Source organism: Pinus tabuliformis, chromosome 9 (assembly GCF_031772625.1).
Source record: "Pinus tabuliformis cultivar Carrire ecotype Pingquan chromosome 9, CPIR1, whole genome shotgun sequence".
Lineage (NCBI taxonomy): Eukaryota > Viridiplantae > Streptophyta > Pinopsida > Pinales > Pinaceae > Pinus > Pinus tabuliformis.
The window spans coordinates 35,411,246-35,417,245 of record NC_142307.1 but is presented as its reverse complement, the minus strand read 5'-3'; the positions used below and the strand labels follow the sequence as shown (position 1 = coordinate 35,417,245).

At 35.6% G+C, this 6,000-nt stretch overlaps 1 pseudogene; it reads right to left on the bottom strand.

Annotated features, from left to right (window-relative positions):
• Positions 1–477: 477 nt before the first annotated feature.
• The window catches only part of LOC149147017 (NAC domain-containing protein 92 pseudogene), a 62,057-nt pseudogene continuing 56,534 nt past the window's right edge, over positions 478–6,000 (bottom strand).

Genomic DNA, 6,000 nt, shown 5'->3' with positions numbered 1-6,000 from the left:
GTAGTTTTTGGTGATAGAAATGGTCTGGGTGGAGTGAAATAAATAGCCCCAGAAGTTGTCCAAATACACTAGACTAGTAGTTGATGAAAGGCCTAGTTGAAATGGGCAGTTAAGATGATTACAAACAATTTAAGAGTTTATTTGAGTATCCAAACACTTGTCAGCTTGAGGAAGGGAGAGTGCAGGTTGACGCTGCATTTGTTGAGGAAGGTCATTGTTTTCCATGTTGATTTCAGGTCGTGGCTGACTCTCAACCCACTAACTTGCAAACTCAACCTTGCCAGATTTGTCTAGCTGTGGACCAAAAGAAGTTTCCAACATGCAATGCTTTAGGGTTCCAGGATCATTGTATTGATCAAATAGTTCCCTCACGAGAGAATTTTGGGGTAACCCTAGAAGGAGGCTATGGAGTTGGGCCTAATTTTCCATTGGAAAGCTCACATTTGTAGGTATGGAATTTGGTGGGAATACAACCAACTATGAGAAAAGCAAAGGAGCTTGTGGGACATGGTTATTCTCTTGTCTCAGATTCAGAAATGGAGGGAATGGACTAGACCTGTTAATGCTATTCATGTTGAGCCTTGGGTCATTTAGAACCATGTTGTGTATGAAAGGAGCAGTGCTCCTCATAATGCTGGCAATTTCAGAGAGTTCTGCAGAGACTGCAGATGTTCTCTGTTGTTGTAGATGATAACTAGGGGTCCTGAAGCCATTGTTATTGTTGTTGTTGTAGTATTATGGATTGGATAAGCAAGACACATGCTCCCTTGTAGATCCTTCACTCTCTAGAGATCCACTTTCATCATTGACTATTGATAATGGGGGCAAGGAAGGAGACCCAACATCAAGATATGAGCTTTTGTTGAATCCAGATGAACTCTTCTTTGCTCCTATACTTTTCTGAAATATACGATAGACCACCCATTCATCCTTGGAAGTCTTGGGAAGTTGATTGTACGAAAATTTTCCCTCGAGACGATAATCGTACATCACCCAATTTCTCTTCTCTCCCTTGGGAGATTGGCCTTTGTAAAACACTAGGGTTTTCTTCATCCCAATGAGGGAAGAACCTCGTGCACTGAAAATCTCTCGATCCTTGCCAGTGGCCTTCAAGTAGCCTACTTTTGTGGATTTGTTGGTGCACAGTCTCGTCGGATATTTACAATCTCTAAGGCTGAAGAAGTGCCATTCCTACTTGCCCATCTTCGCTTTCTCTGGAAGATCCCAAGGCTCACACTTGTTGAGGTCAACCTCAACAATGGCTCAGCCTGAAAATTTGTTTTGAAGGATGTTACTAACAAGATAATGAGGGATCAACTCTTTGTCAGCGGGATGGAACCTAAACTCTGGGGAAATTTGTGTGTCACCCTTGTCCTACGCATACGTAAAATTCAAGCCCTCCATTTTTGAAATCTCCTCAAGGCTGCCACCATTGGTTTAGAGATTCAGGAAAGTGAAAATTGATAAATTGAAAGTGAAATGTGCAAGTCCGATGTCGGGTCTTTGGGCCAAACACTGGCCTGTAGGACTAGTCAAGTTCAAGGAATTAGGGCTCATCGTTTTTTGCATGAGGACATGGGACCCTGACCACGACTAGTCAGAAGTCGGCCTCATCGTTGTTTGCGTGACGACATGGGACCCCGACCATGACTAGTCGAAAGTCAGGACTCTTTTTGAAATCCAATAACACATAATATAAGAATTTATTTTTCATTTTTAGCGTTTGTAAAAAAAGTATATGGTAAGATTTATGTTTTTACTGTAAGTTATGAGGACTAGGGGTCCTGAAGCCACTATTATTGTTGTTGTTGTAGTATTGTGGATTGGAGAAGCATGACACATGCTTCCTTGCAGGTCCTTCACTCTCCAAAGATCCACTTTCATCATTGATTGTTGATAAAGGGAGCAAGGACAGAGACCCAACTGCAATATATGAGCTTCTGTTGAATCCAGATGAAGTATTCTTTGCTCCTATACTTTTCTGAAAGATACGACAGACCACCCATTCATCCTTGGAAGTTTTGGGAAGTTGATTGTACAAAAATTTTCCCTCGAGATGATACTCATGCATCATCCAATTGCTCTTTTGTCCCTTGGGAGCTTGGCCTTTGTAAAACACTAAGGTTTTCTTCATCCCAATGAGGGAAGAGCCTCATCCACTGAAAATCTCTTCATTCTAACTAGTGGCCTTCCAGTAGCCCACTTCTGTGGCTTTGTTGGTGCGCAACCCAGTTGGATATTTGCAATCTTTGAGGCTGAAAAAGTACCATTCTTTATTGCCCATCTTCGTTTTCTCTGGATGATCCCAAGGCTCACACTTATTGAGTTCGATCTTAGCAATGGTTTGGCATGATAAATTGTTGTGAAGGACCTTTCTAACCAGATAGTTAGTGATAAACTCTTCATCAGAGGGATGGAACCTTAACTTTGGGGGAAGTTGTGTGTCACCCTTGTCCCGCCCTCAATTTCTGAAATCTCCTAAATGTTGCCACCAGTAGTTTCGAGATTCAGGATTGTGAAAATTGATAGATTGGAAGTGAAATGTTCAATTCCAAAGTTAGGTATTCGGCCCAAACGCTACCCTGTAAGACTAGTTGGGTTCATCATTGTTGCATGAGGACATGGGATCCCAACCATGACTAGTCGGAAGTCGGGCCTATTTCTAAAATCTATAATTGATTAACATGATATGAGTTAATACATGAAAGAATGAATAAGATCTTATTTTCTTTCTCTATTATATTATGCGATCAATTAGGTTCTAAGCTCATAACCTACCCTAATAGGTCATATCTAGGACCTTTGTTAATATAAGAATTTATTTTTCATTTTTAGCGTTTGTAAAAGAAACTATATTGTAAGATTTATGTTTTTATTGAAATTTAATTTTATAATAAAAGACAAATTTTCATTTATTTTAATAAGAATCGATTAAAAGTTCTAACAAAGAATCTAATAACTATGCTGATTAGTTTGAATAGTTGGAATTTATGGATTGAAATCCTTATATGTCACATGACTACATAGACTGGGGATATAGTAATATTTTAATATATATTTAACATGTTCACCCAAGGTTCCCAACCTTGTAATATGGAGATAACAAATAGATTGAGCTGCCACCTTTCAATTGGCACTCTTTCATATCAAATTTATATTTAAAAAATTGGTTAAATACACACGCCAATGAGTAGTCTACATCTATGTGCAATTTATTGAATAACTGAGGAAATCGAGCTGTGTGTAAAATATTAGGACGTGAGCCTAATAGGAGGTCTTCCCGACCTCATATACCCCCGACATGGAGCATTCAGACTATTAGCAACCTAATAAAGAAAATTTGTTGAGTAGACTAGTCGACCCAGACTGGTCAAAGGTCGAACCCTGGGCTCATTGATAGCATTAGGAGCAGGTAACAAAACTGAATCCCAACCACCAATGGACCCTACATGACCTTTTAATATATGGAGTTGAGTTTATAAAGAGGAAATGAGGTGACCCAAATTTTACTTTGAGTTTAATTCTGCGTTGGATTTGTAAACTGTGCATGGTCGCATGTTGAAGGTTTGGGTCAAAAGTCCTTTAAAGAATTTATAGGAAGGTCCATGATACATTCTTGAAGGGCCATGATATATTTCTGTAAAAATCTATGTGGTGTTTTGTATAAAAAAAAATCTATAAAATTACAATAGAAATATATTAAAATTAGTTTATTTTCTATAAAATGTTAAAAAAATTATAAATATTTTTTTTCTAGAATTTTTTATGGTCAATGCATTCATCATCGGGGCTAAGATTTTATTGACTTATTATTGAGGAAACCTTCAAATACATCATTATTTATATATATTATGCAAAAGACACCTAAAACTTTATCAAATATATATATGGAGAGTGAGTTGAGAAATTGCAGACTCCTTGTTTGTTGTTATTTCATCAATGTTTTCCATTGTTAATTGCATAATTACTTACCCTTCCACTTGAGTAGAATAACTTTGAATGTCATTTTGAGACAGAGCCAATCTTTGAGGAGTCAGACAGGATTTGACTAACACATTATCATTTAAAATGTCATCAATGCATCAATTGAGGTTGTTAACATGGCTTTTCATAAGGGAACTTATTATGTTTTTATTTGTAATCAAAGTTTTGGAAATCGGTTTCAAGGAAGTCAGACTCATTGTTTGCATGAGGACATGGGACTCCCGAGCATGACTAGTCGGAATTCAGGCCTCTAAAATCTGTTGATCATGTTTTTGTGACGACGTAAGACTCTGACCTCAACTAGTCTTTGATAACATACCAGTTAGCCATGCCTTTTTGAATTCTTCACCTATTATTTTAGAAATATGAACACTAGCTTATTAGGTATATATTTTTTATTAATATATTTCAATAATTTAAAATTATTAAAAAATTAAAATCTAAATTTTATTTAAGTTAATATAAAATTCGATAAAATCAATCATTTATATGGATTCTAAATTATATAAAATTTAATTTTATATAAAAATGTAATTGCTTAGTGGATTTTTCTAATTTTATAAATTTGTTTAACCAATTTAAATAATTTTATTCCTAAGTTAGTTTTGAGAATTGAATCATGTTGAAAAGATAATAATCAATTCTTCTTAATTTAAAGTAAACTCAACACACACACACACACACACATATAGAGAGAGAGATTTAAAAGATTTTCAAAGGCACTAGATGTATAATTATGTTTCCATTCAACATGAAGTTAATATATGCCATTTAATATTTCTTAGAAAAAGAATATAAATAAATTTTATATTTTTATTAAATTTCATATATTAATGATCGAGATGTTTTAACTTCAAGGATGCATTTATAATTGCATATAAAATAGCATATTAACCAAGTAACTTAACACGTGAAAAATAAGTGTAAATCATAAAGAAACCATGAGATCAAAAGCACACAAACAATTCGATTACGAAGTTCACCCAATGTGGGCTACGTCTCCAGGCCCTCCTCAAAGTGGAGAGACCTTCTTTTATTAAGTGACATCAAATAAATTAGTTAGAAGCAACTTTACATAAATGACCCTTATAACTCCAATTCAAATGATGACTTGAAAATAGAGAGCTTGGCTAGAGAAACAGACAACACGGTTGGATTCCTGGCGCAAAAAAATGAAAAATTAACTATAAACTTGTCAAATTTTGACACTGGCACCTTTGGCCCTCTAAAGAAATATTTTTAGCATCTCAATGATTCCTTCGCTCATGGTTCCACATCCCTGGGCCGCTCAGGGTTCCTCACTTGTCCTTTTTCATTCCTCCATCTCTCTGACTCTCGAATGTGTTTCGGTGAAGTTTGTATCATGTGGCAGGCGGAGCCACCAACGTGGTCCATTGGCCCATTGGTGGCAGTGGTGCATTGTAAGGAGGAGGTTATGGTTTCAAAACCCCATCGGTTCAACCATTGTTTATTTTTGAATGTTTAATATATGGCTTTCAATCGATGGTTACATAACACAGTTCGACGGTTACATATAATGTTGTGGTTACATGGGGTTGGGCGAGTCCACCGGGGTGGCTGCCCAACCAATATATATATATATATATATATATATATATATATATATATATATATATATATATATATATATATATATATATATATATATATATATATATAGATATATATATATATATATATATATATATATATATATATATATATATCTATATATATATATATATATATATATATCTATATATATATATATAATACTATTGTGGGGTGGCGGGGTTGGTGGCTTGCCACCCCAAAAATGATTTTTTCAAATTTTTAATAACACAACGATTCGAACTTTCCCACCGGAAAATAAGGAATATTAGACAAATTTAAGAGGCGACAAATTCACCTGTTTCGGTGGCTGTATTCTATGCATCGGGACTCTGCTGAATTGTTGCCTCATTAGTGACTTCCACTTGGCCAAGTTAGGCCAAAACTTTGACCAGCTATAACTTG